Raw genomic sequence first — 17,284 nt, 5'->3', positions numbered from 1 at the left:
TCAAAAAACGTACAAGAATGGTCAAAAATAGGTGGAAAAAGTTGCTTAACATCATTGTCATCAGGAAAATTCAAACTAGAACTATAATGAGATAATCACAACAAGATCTATCCCTTTATAAATAGCTAAAATTTGAAGTTTGGTTTTACTGAACATAGGCAAGAAATGGAGTGATAAAAAAAAACTCATCAATTTTTGATGGCAATGTAAAATGGTGCAACTACTTGGTTAGAGTTCAGGCAGTTTCTTATAAAACTAAACAAACTCCTATTACATCTTCCAGCAATTCCAATTCTAGATTTACCAAAAATAAATAAAAATATATGTCTGTAAGGTGATTTGTACAAAACTGTTTGTATATGCTTTGCTTACAATAGCCAAAGACTGGAAACAAATCAAATATCTGTCAATAGTAGAATTAATGAATAACTATTGTGTGTTCATATAATGGAATAATATAACACAATAAAAAGGAATAAACGATGTATGCAAAAGTAAGAATAAATCTCAAAAAATCACTATGCTGAGTGAAACAATCCTTAAACACAAGAATTCGTAATATATAATTACATTTACTTGAATTCTAGAACATGCTAAACTAATCTATAATGGAAAAATCAAAGCAGTAATGACCTCTGGAAGAACAGGGCTGAGAACTAGGAATAAGTATAAGAGAGCACTCTAAGTTGATAGTAATATTTTATATCAAGATGGGCATTAAATAGTACATATAAGCATTTATCAAAGTTCAGTGAATATATAGTTAACATTTGTGCATTTTATTATATATATTAGACAAATTTGTGAACAAATGTAGATATGTAGCAGGAAGTGTATAGAGGTCTATAATTTATTTTAAAGCATATCAAAATAAAATGTATTAATGGTTGGATATCAGGATGGATATATGGATAGATGTGAGATAAAAATTTTAAATGGTGGAATCTAGATAGGAGGATATTTGAATGTTAACAGTATATATATATATTTTAATTTTCTATGTGTTTCAAAGTTTTAGTAATAAAATATTAATGAAAAACTAATTAGGACTTTTGCAGCCAGCCATGTTGGAATAATTGTTATCAACCTTTCTCTTTTAATGTAAAAACTAGGTAACAGAAAAAATACATACAAAATAGAATTTTTCAACAATGGACAACAGAGAGCTGTGATCCCAGAAAAAAAAGGAAAACAAATGACAAGAACATGTGTTTACCCACGTTTTCTGCCTGGAGTTATTTTCCAGATTGAAGACCAAGGAAGGGGATACTTGGCAGCAACAATAGGTCCAGAGTTAAAAAGATAGAAATCCAGTTTGGAATAATTGAAGCAGCTGGAATTTGTGGGACAGAATAACAGAGATAAGGGGATAATGCAGAAAAGCAGTTTCAGAAAACTGTTTAAGTTCCCCTTGATTTCACCATTCAATCTAAATGGTAAAAGTCCTCAGGTCCATTCAAAGAACTACCAGGATTTGTGAGCTAAAATTATTCTAGAGCTCATTCCTATGGAATGTTTGTGTTCCCACGAACTAAAGTAAAGAAACTCCAGTAACAACTTAGAACATTCAAGACACCTAAAAGATCAAACATAATAGAAACCCTGGATTAAAGACTGCTCTAACCCTCCTCTACAAATTTGGATAACAAGTCCCAAAAGAATCAAATGGATATGCAAGTAACTTACATACCTTCTAAAATGAACTTTAATACTCTTTAAAGTAGGATAAAAAATAATCCAGTCACCAGAAAACCTAATATTTACAATGCCAGGATGAAATTTTAAAAAAAATAATTACTAAATGTGTAAAGAAATGAGAAAACGTGGTTCATAACCAGGAGAAAAATCAACCATTAAAAATAAACTGAATAAAGGCAGAAATGATAGAATTTGTAGACAAGGATTTTAAAGAGGCTACTATACAACAACAAAAAAAAAAATTAAAGAAAAAAAGACAATGTGAGAGAAATAAAAGATATAAAAGAAATCATATAGAAGTTTCACAGATGAAAAATACACTTTCAAATTTAAAAAAGAACATTTACTAGGTGGCTTAAGAGCAGGTTACAAAGAAACATGGCAGAGTGAGAGATGTCCCCAGATCTCTCCTCTTGAAAAAACAAGCTGAATATCTAAAACCCAACAAAAAAAACCACCGACCTGCACGCGAGCATGTCTGAGTGTTCAATCTGTGTAAAAGAGGTACCACAGGAATAAGCTGGAGCTTGGAATTCCAGAAATCAAAAGAACACCCAATTATCTCAATCCAAAAAGGTCTTCTCCAAGACACGTTGTATTATTATCAAAAATCAGTGACAAAAAAAGAATTCTCTGGGCAGCCAGGCAAAAGAAGAGGGTAATCTATAAAGGAAAACCCATTAGATTACCATCGGACTTCTTAGCACAAACCTTATAAGCCAGAAAGAAGTGAAATCAAATATTCAATCCATTAAATTAAAAGAACTGCCAGCCAAGAATAATGTATTCAACTTAGCTCTCCTTTGGATATCAAAGAGAAATTAAGACCTTTACAGACATACAAAAATTGAGGGAATTCTCCACTATAAGGCCGCAATACAGAAAATACTGAAAAGTGTCAGCTCACCTAAAACAAAATGACAAAAAAATACATAACTATGAGTAAGGCAACTAGCAGGCAGACAGAAGCAGAAGAGTGCAGCCCTTACTAAGAACAGGGCATTATAACCTTAAACAAAAAAAGAAGAGACTTGCTATAGGAAGATAGTAATGAATGTTCAGCATACACAGGGACAAATTGAGACTACAATGACTGAAAAGGGGAAGATTCAAAGATCTGAATTTGCAAAGGGGAATGGAGATAAGGCACATGCACAAGAAAATGAATGTCTATGGCCATGCCATCCTGAATAAGCCTGATCCCATCTGATCTTGGAAGCTAAGCAGAGTCAGGCCTGGTTAGTACTTGGATGTGAGATCACCTAGGAAGACCAGGTGCTGTAGGTGAAAAGAAAAGAAAAGAAAAGAAAGAAAAGAAAGGAAAGGAAAGAAAGAAAAGAAAGGAAAGAAAAGAAAAGAAAGGAAAAGAAAAAAAGAAAAGAAAGAAAGCAAAAGAAAAGAAAAGAAAAAAAGAAAAGAAAAGAAAAAGAAAAGAAAAGAAAAGAAAAAAAGAAAAGAAAAGAAAAGAAAAAAGAAAGAAAAGAAAAGAGGAAGGAAGGAAGAGAAGGAAGGAAGGAGAAGGAAGGAAGGAAGAAGAGAAAGAAGAGAAAAAGAAAGAAAGAAAAGAGGAAAGAAAGAAAGAAAAATGAATGACTATATATACATATACATACATATATATGTATATATATGTATACATACATATATATGTATATATATATGACTATCCTTTACATATTCATAATGATAACCACACATCCAGAAATTCAGAACTGAAGTGTACAACATAAAATAAGAAGGACTAGAGGGAAAATACACGAAAGTCCACTAAAATAAAGAAAACAGAAATACCAGGGCAGGGAAGCAATAGAAACACCAAGCTACCAGAAACAAACAAACAAACAAACAAAAAGGATATAGGAATACCTCATATTTCAATTAACAGCCTAAATGTGAATGGACTGAATTCACCAATAAACGGGCACAGAGCTTCAGACTGTACCAAAAACAAAAACAAAAACAAAAACAAAAACAAGAAAACAACAACCATATGTTGCCTCCAGGAGACACACCTCAATTCCAAAGACAAATCCAGACTTAAAGTGAAAGGGTGGAAAATAATATTTCAAGCAAATGGCATTCAGAGAAAAGCAGGAGTAGCAATACCAGTATCAGAAAAAAGAGACATCAAAATAAAAAAGGTAAAGAAAGATACCGAGGGACACTTCATAATGATAAGGGGAATCATACCCCAAGAAGACATAACACTTATTAATGCCTATGCTCCCAATCAGGAAGTACCAAAATATATAAAGCAGTTATTAATGAAACTAAAGGGAGAAACAGACCAAAACATTGTCATAGTAGGGAACCTAAATACCCCACTGTCAGATCATCCAAACAGAAAATCAATAAGGAAATAATATCCTTAAATGACACATTACACCAACTGGACATAGTTGACATTTACAGAGCCTTTCATCCGAAAACAGTTGCTTATATATTCTTCTCTAGTGCACATGAAACATTCTCAAGGATTGACCAAATACTGGGACACAGAGACAGCCTCAACAAATATACAAGGATTGAAATAATACCAACCATATTCTATAATCGTAAGACTTTGAAACTAGAGATCAACTGAAAAAAGAAAGCAGGAAGAACCACATACATGGAAATTAAACAACATGTTACTGAAGAATAACTGGGTCAAAGAAGAAATAAAAAGGGAGATCAAGAGATACATAGAAACAAATGATAATGATAGTACAACATATCAAAGCTTTTGAGACACTGCAAAAGCAGTCATAAGAGGAAAGTTCATGTCATTACAAGCTTATCTCCAAAAACAAGAATGAGCCCAAATAAATAACTTAACACTTCATCTTAAAAAACTAGAAAAGGAAGAACAAATGAAGCATACATTTGGCAGAAGGAAAGAAATAATCGAAATTAGAGCAGAAATAAATGAAATTACAAACAAAACAAAACAAAATAGAAAAAGCTGATTCTTTGAGAAGATTAATAAAACTGACAAACCCCTGGCTAGATTCACTAAAAAAAAAAAAAGAGAAAGGACACAAATAAACAAAATCAGGGATGAAAGAGGGGAAGTTACAACAGACCCCATAGAAATACAAAGGATCATACAAGAATACTATGAAAAAGCATACAACACTAAATTTAATAACCTAGAAGAAATTAACCAGTACTTAGAAAAATACAACCTTCCTAGACTGAATCAAGAACTGGAAAATCTAAATAGACCAATCAGCAGTATGGAAATTAAAACAATCATAAAAAACCTACCAAAAAGTAAAAGTCCAGGACCAGATGGTTTCACCAGTGAATTCTACCAAATATTCAAAGAAGATTTAATACTTATTCTCCTCAAATTCTTCCAAAAAATCAAAGAAGAGGCAATACTTCCCAATTCATTTTATGAGACCAGTATTACCCTAATACCAAAACCTGGTAAAGATAACACAAAAAAAGAAAACTACAGACCAATATCTCTCATAAACACAGATGCAAAAATCCTAAATAAGATACTAGCCAAGTGAATACAGCAACATATTAAAAAAATTATAGACTATGATCAAGTGGGCTTCACCCAGGGACATGGGGATGGTTCAACATATGCAAATAAATTAATGTGAGACATCATATAAACAAATTAGAAAATAAGAACCATATGATCATATCGATACATGCCAAAAAGCCTTCAACAAGATACAGCATCATTTAGGATCAAAACACTTAACAAAATCAGTATAGAAGGAAAGTACCTTAACATAATAAAGGACATTTATGACAAACTCTCAGCCAACATTATACTTAATGGTGAAAACTAAAAATCTTCCCTCTTAGATCAGGAACAAGGCAAGGCTGTCCATTATCACCACTGTTATTCAGTATAACATTGGAGTGCAATCAGGCAAGAGAAATATATAAAAGGCATACACATAAGAAATAAAATTAATGTTCAAAATTAATGTTCTTGGATTGAAAGAATCAATGTAGTTAAGATGACCTTATTACCTAAAGCATTATATAGATTTAATGTAATCCCCATCAAAATCTCATTGGAATTTTTTAAAAAAATAGAACAAAAAATCATCAGATTTGTATGGAAACACAATAGATTATGAATCGCCAAAGCCATCCTGAGAAAAAATAATGAAGGTAGAGGCATCATTCTGCCTGACTTCCAATTATACTACAAAGTGACAATAATCAAACAGCATGGTATTGGCAGAAAAACAGACACTCAGACCAGTGGAACAGAATTGAGGGTCCAGAAATAAACTCATATTTATATGGGAAAATGATTTTTGACAAAAAACAAAACAAAACAAAAACAAAAACAAAAACAAAAAAAACCCATAGTGGAGGGAGGAAAGTATCTTCAACAAAAGGTGCTGGGAAAAGTGGAAAGCCGCTTGCAAAAGAATGAAATTAGACTGTTGGCCTGTAGGACAATATTAAGCCACCTAACATAGATGCAATCAGAGAAACAAAAGGAAATGTGCACAGAAAAATTATTTTGAAAAATTCTCACAAATTATTTATATTTGAGAAAAATTTTATATTTACTCATCCAAGAATATCAACAAAACCCAAGCCAGACAAATAAACCAACAAATAATAAAATTGCCCTGGAACACATTAAAATCCAATTATTAAGCACCAGTAATATCGAAAATCTGAAAAGCAGCCAGAGACATTCTATAAAAAGAATAGAAAATTAGAAAAACTCAAAAATCATTATTAAAGTTTAAAGAAACATGAAAATGGAACAACACTGTTAAACACCAAAGAACAAATATTAAGTTAAAATACCTTTAAAAAATGAAAGTGAAATAAAGATGGTTTCAGAAAAACAAATGCTTAGAGAATTAATCAGAGGTATACATTGAATTACAAGAAAGTGAAAGGTGACTTCTGATCAAGACAGCGGAGTAGGTAAATGCTGTGGTGTTCTCCTCCCATGACCACATCAAAATTACAATTAAATAATAGAACAATCAACCTGGAGAACCATGTGAAGACCAGATGAGCAGAACTCTTGAAACTAAGGATATAAAGAAGTAGTAACATCAAGACTTGTAAGTGGGACAGAAATACAAAATGAGCTAGTCCTTATACCCATGTGTGGCAGTTGAGATTCAGGAGGGATATCTCATCTGTGGATGTTCCGCCTGAGGAGTGAAGAGTCCCAGACCCACATCTGGCTCCCCAGCCCAGAGCTCCAGTGCCGGAAAGAGAAGTCTCCAACACATCTGGCTATGAAAATCAGTGAGGAGTTCTATCCTGGTGAGATAGAGAGCTGCTGAGAACCCAGGCATCTTCTTAAAGAAATTGCACACAGATTCACGTGCTCAATGACACTCACCCTAAGATCCAGCAAAGGTGCCAGATCCGGACAACTGCCATTATTCCTGTGTTGAACCCTCCCATCACACAGTCTGCAGGTGCAGAAAGGCACCAAACTCAAATCTGACTTACCCTGATAACCACCACTCACTCACACTGGTAACTCCCTGGGTCCTTGTCTTACCCACTCATGCACTGCTGAAGCCTCTTTCAGCAAGTGTTCCTCACAGGCAGCCAACCTCCACCCTTGCTGCAGACTCTTCTAAAACTCTTAAAGATCCACAGGCCCCAGGCAGGCAGTGGCTGGCCTTGGCATGCCCTGTGCCTCTTGCTGAGTGGCCCCAGGCCTGGCACTTGTGTAAGCCAAGTTTGATTTTCAGTGTGGCCTCTCCCATATGCCTCCAGGCCCAGCACAGCTACCAACTACAGATCACTTGTAGCTCAGGTAGCAGCTCATCTTGGCCTACTTGGGAGCCTTTACCAAAGACTCCAGAACTAATTAACCCAGTGGCCACCTTAAGACCAGAAAGGAGCACCACTCAGTGAGCTCCACCAATGCAGCCTCCAAAAGGTGGTTTTCAAGACACCAGAGTGTCATTTCCCACATAGCTGTTTATCCACTGTGGACATCGCCAGTCCTCAGAGCCAGTCAGCCTGAGGATCAATCTCACCTACTGATATGCAACAGCAATCAAGGCTCAACTACAAGAGGTACACACGACCAACACAAGGAACACTTTTGGAGCACCCGACTCAGGTGAACTGGGAGATGGAGCTACTGGGCCCCACAGGATAACAACTACATAAGGTCACTCCGCCAAGAAATTGTAAATTTTTCTAATACATAGAAATAAAACAAAGAGCAACCAAAATGAGGAAATAAACAAAAAATACCCCAAAAGAAAGAACAAGAGAAAACTCCAGAAAAATAAATAAGCAAGATGAAAGCAAGGCAAGCAATCTGCCAGATGAAGAGTTCAAAACACTGGTCACAAATATGCTCAATGAACTTAGAGGAAGAATAGGTGAACTCAGAGAGAACTTACAAAAAGAGATAGTAAAAATAAAAAAAATATATAAAAACCATAAAAAATCAGTTAGAAATGAAGAATACTGTAAAAGAAGTCAACAGTAAATTATATAAAGCAGAGGATCAGATCAGTAATTTGAAAGACATGGAAGTGCAAAACACCCAATAAAAACAGCAAAGAGGAGAAAAAAATTTTCTTAATGAAAATAGCTCAAGGGACCTCTGGGGCAACATCAACCATACCAACCTTTGCATCACAGGGGTACCAGAAAGAGAAGAGAGAGAGTAAGGAATTGAAAACCTATTTTAAGAAATAATGACAGAAAACTTTGCTGCTCATCTGGTGAAAGAAATAGACATACAAGTCCAGAAAGTTAAGAGAATCCCAACATGGACCCAAAGAGGTCCACACCAAGACATATCATAATTAAAATGTCAAATATTAAAGTAAAGAGAGAATCTTAAAAGCAGTGAGAATAAAGCAGTTAGTTACATAAAAGGAAGTTGCCATAAGACTATGAGCTGATTTCTCAACAGAAACTTTCCAGGCCAGCATGAATAGGCATAAAATATTCAAAGTGATGAAAAACAAGGATCTACAACCAAGAAAGCTATCGTTTAGAACTGAAAGAGAGATCAAGAGCTTCTCAGACAAAATAGTTCAAGGAGTTCATCACCACGAAAGCAGTATTACAAAAAAATGTTAAAGAAACTTTTTAAGAAAAAGAAAAAATAAAAATCATAAATATAAATAAGAAAATAGCAGTAAATGTGTACCTATCAATAATTATTGTAAATGTCAATGGATTAAATGTTCCAATCAAAAGACATATGGGTGGCTGAATTAATAAGAAAAAAAGACCTACACATGTGCTGTCTACAAGAGATTAACTTTAGATAAAAAGGTACATGCAGACCAAAAATAAAGAGAAAGAAAAAGATATTTCTTGCAAATGAAAAAAAAAATGCTGTGGTAGTAATACTTAAATCAGACAAGACAGACCTTAAAACAAAGGCTATAACAAGAGGGAAAGAAAGACACTACATAATGATAAAGAGATCAATCCAGCAAGAGAATATAATCCTTGTAAACATTTATGCACCAACTCAGGAGAATCCAAATATATAAAGCAAATGACTGACATAATGGGAGAGATGGACAGTAATACATTAATTATAAGTGACTTTAATTTCTCATTGACATCAATGGATAGATCATCTAGACAGAAAATCAACAAGGAAATCGGCCTAAAATGACACATTAGACCAGATAGACTTAATTGATATTTTTAAGGCATTTACCCCAAAGTAGCAGAATATACATTCTTTTCAAGTGTACATGGTATATTTTCAAGATTGACCACATGTTAGGCCACAAAACAAGTCTCAATAAATTTAAGAAGATTAAAATCATATCAAGCATCTTCTCTGACCACAATGGTATGAAACTAGAAATCGATTATAAGAAAAATACTAAAAAAACACACAAACACATAGAGGCTAAATAACATGTTACTAAATGATGAATGAGTTAACAAAGATCAAAGAAAAAATCAAAAGATACCTTGGGACAAGTGAAAATAAAAACACAATGAACCAAAACCCATGAAGACAGACAAAGGAGTTCTAAGAGAAATTCATAGCAATACAGACTTACCTCAAGAAAAAGGAGACATCTCAAATAAGCAATTTAACTTACACCTAAAGGAACTAGAAAGGAGAAACAGCCCAAAGTGAATAGAAATAAGAAAACAATAGTGATCAGAGTATAAATAAAGAGAAAATGAGAGAGGACCCAATTAAATAAAATCAAAAGTGGAAGAGGAGACATGACAATGAAAAACACAAAATACAAAGGCTTATAAAAGCATACTACAGGCAATTATACGCCAACAAATTGGACAATCAGGAAGAAATGGATAAATTCCTAGAAACACGATTTCGAGATAATTTTTTTCCTCATTAACATAGAATAGGTCTTTCATTGTGTTTCTTATAATTTATTTTCTCTTGCAAAAAACAAAACAAACAAAAAGAACTTCCTACATATTGTAATTAACTCCTCATTTTCAAGTGTCCATAGGTCCATAACCTTATCAAAAAAAAAAGACATACTGAGATTTTTGTGTTTCACCACATTCAGTTACAAAAGCACGACGGAACATATAATCATTATAGAACTCTCTTTTGTTTGATATAATTCAATTTATGCCAGGCTTAACCTATTTGAACAAAGGTCTACAATTATAATTGCAAAGCAGCTTTTTAAAAGGTTATAATTGAAAAACATTTCGAACATTATATGACAGGCATAAAGATTATACAGGAGCAAACCATGTCACCCTGTCCTTTTAAAATAATATCTTAATATTTGATATAAATATTTATCTCAAGAATGACACAAAACATTAAAAAAATTAAGGTGTTACTCTTTGTTTAGTAACCTTCTCCTGTAGGTTATTTGGTTAAGTTCATGATCTCTGTTCTAGAGCTATGCGATATATCCTTTTCCAAACCAAGATAGTGGAAAAAAAGAATTGCTTCTCTGGTTTGCTTTATTTAGAACCCCAATTTGTCTGAAATTAGATTGTTGCCAGCTTTAATATTAGAAAAAAAAATGTCAATTTACAAGTGTGCTTTTTTTATTGAAGTTTTTATTAGTAGTTTAGGGTATTTTAACAGCAAACTTAGAGAATCACAGAACACAGCATTAAAACAACTATTGTAAGCAGGAAAACTTCAAAAATTATAGAAAATAAATCGCATGAAATTTAAAGAGCGAACAAAAATTTTTTTACATTAATATAAAATTTACTTTTTAAAAATTAACCGTTTTAAAATTTAGTCATTAATACTCATTCCCTGAATAGTAAACTGGCTTTTCATTTTCACCATTATACATTAATATTAAAAAGGCATGCAAAAATCAAAATCAAAAGAATCCTTTATTTCTTATTTTTTGCATTGCAATCATACATAGGCATAGAATCCCATAAGGTTTATGTTTAAAAAATGAATGTTAAAACTGTAAGGCCAGCACGCCTGGAAAAGTCCCCAGGGGCAGATCTCCAACTCTAGCTCCCGCCTGCTAGCCTCCTGATGCCCATGGACCAATCCGCGGGTGCCAGGACTACACCCGTGGGGCCACACCGCTGCACCAATGAAAGAGCCCCACACTGTGCTTTTGCCTTTTTTGAATCTTCCCCTTCCTGGATGTGACCCTTAAAAGCCTGCCCTGACCCCACCCAGGTGCGACTTCTCTGGCCCCTTTCCTCAGGACCAGAGAACCTCACCCGGGACCACTTGCCTTTCAATAAAGGACTCCTGTTAATCATGAGTCAGACTCTGTCTGTTGAGCAGCCTAACCTTACAAAAACTTTCAATAAAAAGAAGACAAGGCTACTGTAATTATTCGACAGAATATTTCCCTTCTGACCAGGCTCCGTGCACGAATGTCAGTTGCGGCAACCTAGGCAAACCTGTGGCCCTTCGCATTTGAAAATAAGTTCACTTGGTGGGGCCCTCATGCATCCCCAGAAACAACAATGTGAATTCAACCACAATTATTTTGATTCGCTTCCGCTGTTCCCTAACCTAGTAAAAGGCATCTCCTTCTGTCAAAACCACTTTTAAAGGTCTTAGCTAGTGTAATTTAGCAGGAAAATAAACAAAAAACATACAGAATTGGAAATTAAAAAAAGGAGGGGGGGGGTGTTATATTCATCCAGATTGCATGCTTGTGTCCATAGGAAATCTTAAATATGAAAACTTCCAGAATGGTGGAGTCAGGACCTTGATAGACCATCTGCTCAGAGAAGCATACACTCAACTGGTGAAAATTATAAATACTAAATTTGTATCATCCTAAATCTGGAAATTTTTAGATGAAGAAATAATTATTAAAGAAAATCAACTAAATCTTTGAAGAATGAGAGTCAGTGTAACTTGAACAACAACACAATTCTGTACACTCAGCACATACAGACCTTTGCAGCCTAATGTGATAGAAGCTTTACTCAAGATGGGTACAGCCAAGAAGACAGCTTTCCCAAGCTCTCAGTAAAGGGCTATGGTTTCACAATGGAGAAGAGACCACTAGAATCTCTCATACCCCTTTAATCTTCATGTTGTAGAATCTCTTATAATTATGGGCTGCCAGAAGAACTGGGTTCCCTTTCTCCACCAAGTCTTTATTCATAGGATAGAAGCTCTACCCCAAGTATGATAGGATAAGAAAGAGTGCTGGATCTAAATCTTTCTATCTTCAGCTCCCTGGAAGACAGAGATTCCTTTCTAAGAGAGATAGGTTGAAATCAGGGGGCTAAACTCTGTATCTGGCACATAGATTAAAGTGGTCAACTGGAGAAATCATGACACAAAGTTTCTGCAAATGGAAAATGGCAGAATTTGAGAAGAGAGGCTCCATAGTTCTGCCTAAGAATTTTGAACTTATTCAGAGCTAAGTGAAATTTATGCCCTAAGGGCTTTGCTGAAAACAATGAAAACCATGGGCATGCGAAATTAAGCATAAGTTAGTAGTTCCAAAAGATTAGTAGAAATAAGAGAGGTAATAGACCAGCTAGAAGTTTAACAAGGGAAATCAGGGAAAAGAAAAAGAAGAAAAGTCTTTTTGGAGTCAAACAAAGCCTGAAACTGACAAAACTCTGTATCTGAAAAAGGGTCTAAGTTTAATTAGATCAGACTTTGGAGCAGTTAATGCTCAGACCATTATTGAAAACATAGATCAATCAGACATCAATTAATGGAGGCTAACACCTAGGTGTGATATCAGTAGAGGCAGATCAGCAAGAAACTTAATAGAGAGATCAGGAAAGAGACAGTCGAAGAGAGCCTAGCCAAAATGACACTAATCTTGAAATTCAGGAAAACTGTACACATGCCTAATGGTATGCACTCTAAGGAGTACCATCAGAAGCTGATCTCTGGGGAGAAATTAACTTTATTGAAGTAGTCCAGCCAAATCATTTTAAAAAAATAAACAAGCAAACAAAAACAACAATAACAAACACCAGATTGGGAGGGAGTGATGTCCATATATATTGAAACAATATCTTACCTAAAATTTTTAGTTAAAAAAAAGCTCATGAGATATAGAAAGGGGAAAATGTATCTAACACATTCACAGAAAAGAAAGCAGGCAATATAAATTGCCCTTAAAAAAGCACAGCTACCGGACCTAGTGGACAAAGACTTCAAAACAACTATTATAAATATATTCACAAAAGTAAAAGAAACTATGTTTAAAAAAATAAAGGAAAGTGTGATGACAATGTCTTATTGAATAGAAAATATCAATAATTTGATAGGAAACACATAGAAAGAGAAAACCAAAAAAAAAATTCTGAAGTTGAAAAGTATAATCGTCAAAATTTACAAAGTAGAAACAGTCACAAAGGAACTGAAGCCAAAGTAAGAAAAGAAAAACACATTAAAACCCTAGGTTCAGAAAACTTTGGCCCAACAGCTCTGAGTGTAATAGTCTGACAAATATTGGAATGATATGAATATATTTGAGATACATGAGACAGATGTATTGTTATGTGTGGGGAGGGAGGGGTTGTTAAATGTACAGAAAGTAAGTTTTTTATTTATTTATGAATATATGCATGTATGTATTGATTTATGATGTGTACATGAAGAAAATGACTAATAGAAATGAGCAAAGACAAAATATAAATTAAATTAATTTTCAGGCCACACTGACACTGTATAGGCCTAAATTTATTAAAGAAATTCAATTGACGTTAATAATTTTTCTAAAAAGTTAATACCACTCACAGATGGTTTTGTCAGTGTATTCTACCAAATATTTAAGAAAGTGATGATACCAATTCTCCACAATCTCTTCTAGAAATTAGAAGGTGAGAGAACATTTTCAACTCATTCTCTGAGGGCAGCATAACTCTAATACCAAATAAAGACATTACAAGAAAAAAACACTAAAAAATGTCTCTTATGAACACAGATGGAAAACTCTACCAAAAAAATATTAGCAAATCACATCTAGCAATGTATAAAAAGAATTGTATACCACAAAGAGTAAAATTTATTCAACATAGGTATGACTGGTTCAAGACTCAAAAGTAAATTAATATAATCTACCACAATTGTGGGTCCCAGGTCTGGCTGTGATCCAGACTCGTGGGTAGAAATAGGAACTCAGATTTAGAATGTTAGTGGTGTAGGGCACCTGAGCCTAAAATACATAAACATAATTCAGCTTATTGTATCATGTATGTATGGATGAATGCCACTATTGTACTCTAATATATGTGGAATCCATGTGGTTCCCTGGGGAGCAGAAGGAGAATACAAGAAGGAGAGCAGAGATGAGCACACAAAAAGGGGAGCAGAAGAAGAGCAGAAGTAGAAGTGCACTCCCCCCAATAGAACTATACTTCCTGCAACAAATCTCACTAACCACAACAAAGTCAGTGCCTGCCATTTGATTCTCATGTCAGCCTCTTGTGCATTCTTCCAAATGGGGATCTCACCACTGAACCCTTCCCTTTACGATCAGCTCAATGCTGACAACAACACTTAAAAAATAAATCATATGGACGCAGCAATCAATACAGGAAAAATTATTTGAGAACATCTAGTGCCCATTCATGTTAAAATTCTCAGAAGACTAGGAAAAGAGGGACACTTCAACAACTTGATAAAGAAAATCTGCAATAAACCTAGGACTAATGGTGAGAAAATGGACACTTTCCTCTTAAGATCTAGAACAAGGCAAGGATTTTTGTTCTTACCACCACTGTTTCAGAATTTCTAGCTATTGTAATAAGGCGAGAAAAGAATATAAAATACGTATTTGAAAGGAAGAAATAAAAGTACTTTTGTTCTCACATGATATAACTGTCTAAAAGAAAACACCAAAGAATCAGTCACAATACTCTTGAAACTAATAAGTGATTATAGCAAGATATCAGCATACAAAGGTAATATAAAACTGTTGAATGCAATTCTATATCTCAATGAAAACTGGATTTTGAAGTTATAAAAAAACTAATTTACAAGAACACCAAAAAAAATGAAACTCTTGGAGATAAATTGCACAAAGTATGGACAGGATCTATATACAGAGAATTACAAAGCTTTGATGAAAGGATTCAAAAAAGATCTAAGCAAATGGAGAGAAATTCCGTGATCATGGATTGGAAGACACAACATTATTAAGGTTGTCATTCTTGCCAATTTAGTATTTTCAATACAATTCCAGAACAAATCCAAACAAAATATGTTGTATATATTGAAGAACTGATTTTAAAGTGTATTTGGAAAGGCAAAAGACACAGAATGCACAATAAACTACGAGAAAATAATACTGTTGGATGACTGACATTATACGACTTCAAGATCTATTATAAGGCTATAGTAATTCACACAATATAGTACTGGTGAAAGGCTAAACACATAGCAAATGAATAGATAGAGAGCCCAGAAATAGACTCATATAAATATAGTCAACTGATCTTTCACAAAAATAAATAAATAAATAAATAAATAAATAAATAAATAAATAAATAAAATTAAGGCTATTCAATGGAGAGAAGATATCTCTTTCAACAAATGATGCTGGAACATGATAAAAAAAATAAACAAAAGGAATCCAAATACAGTCCTTATATCTTCCACAAAATTAACTCAAGATGGACCTAGAACTAAGACCTAAATGTAAGATGCCAAATATATTCTTCTAGAAGATAACATAGAAAAAAATAAGTTTGGTTTTGGCAATGAGTTTTTAGATGCAACGTCAAGAGCACAATTTATTTTTAAAAATTGATAAGTTGAACAGAATTAAAAGTACAAAATTCTGTTTTGACAAGACATTTCTGAGAATGAAAAGATAGTAATGAGTAAGAGAAAATATTTGTAAAACACATTTCCCATAAAGGACTCGTGTTCAAAATATGAAAAAACTGTTAAAACTCAATAGGAAGAAAACAAACAATTCAATTATTTAAATGGACAAAATAGTTGAATGGATGCCTCAAAATATAATTATACTTCATGGCAAATAAATATTTAAAAACATTTAAAATTATCTGTCAATAGAAAATAACGAATTAAAACAATGTGATTTCACTACATACCTATTAGGATGGCTAAAATCCTAAAACAAATACACTGACAATACCAAATATTTGTGAGGATATGTTACAACAGGAACTCTCATTCATTGGCAATAGAAATACAACATGGACAATTTGGAAGAGTTTCATAGTTTCTTATAAAGTTAAATAGTTTTACTAAATGATCCCGCAATAACCCTTCTAAATATTCCACCAATTAAGTTGAAAACTTATTTCATACTAATCTGAATGTAAATATTTATAACATTATTTGTAATTATCAAAGCAACCAAGTTGTCCTTCAATAAGTTGATGAATAAATAAATTATTATATATCCGTAATGTAATTTAGAATACAAATTTGGAACAATGGAATTGTATTTAGTGATAAAAAGAAATGAGCTGTCACACAATGAAAAACATGGATGAATCTTAAATGCATATTTCTAACTGAAAAGAGCCAGCAGAAGAAGACAACATACTATATGATTCCAATTATGTTAATTTATACAAAAGGCAAAACTATAGATAGAGTAAAAAGAAATTAGAGTTTGCTAGAGATTGGGAGTGGGAGTGGGAGAGAATTGAATAAGTGAATACAAGTGACTTTTGGAATGTGAGACTATTCTGTATGATACTGTAACAATGAATGCATGACAGAATGTATCTGTCAAAACTCATGAAATTTTACAATATAAATAATGAACATTAATAAATGAAATTATTTGGAAAGTCCAAGGATGAAATGCTGAATGTGACACAATCTAAGCGTATTACATATGTATGAAACAACTTCATTGAAGTGATCGATGGGAGAGGTGAGGCCTGTGACTACCTAAGTAACTTCAGAAACTATTGGAGAGTGTAAAAGGAAAAAAACAAAGAGCTGTAGATAAGCACTGTATTCAATAGATAGTCCCAACTTGTGATGGTTCCACTTAAAATTTTTCAACTTTATGATGGTGTGCGAAAGCGATACGAATTCAGTAGAAACTGCATTTTTTCCCTGGGCTATTGATAAGTGATACCATGCTCTCTTGTCATGCTGGGCAGCAGCAGTGAGCAGCAGCTCCAAGTCAGCCTCACAATGATGAGGGTAAATAAATGATATTCTACAGTGTACTGTGTTGCCAGTGTT

The 17,284-nt window shown here is 33.7% G+C and overlaps 1 pseudogene; it reads left to right on the top strand.

The window, feature by feature from the left end:
• The first annotated feature begins 2,866 nt into the window (after positions 1-2,866).
• On the top strand, positions 2,867-2,985 carry LOC118602674 (annotated as a pseudogene).
• The last annotated feature ends 14,299 nt before the right edge of the window (positions 2,986-17,284 follow it).

Source organism: Rousettus aegyptiacus, unplaced genomic scaffold (assembly GCF_014176215.1).
Source record: "Rousettus aegyptiacus isolate mRouAeg1 unplaced genomic scaffold, mRouAeg1.p scaffold_m13_p_4, whole genome shotgun sequence".
Lineage (NCBI taxonomy): Eukaryota > Metazoa > Chordata > Mammalia > Chiroptera > Pteropodidae > Rousettus > Rousettus aegyptiacus.
Note: the sequence above shows the minus strand (reverse complement) of the source record. Positions and strands in the feature narration are given on the sequence as shown.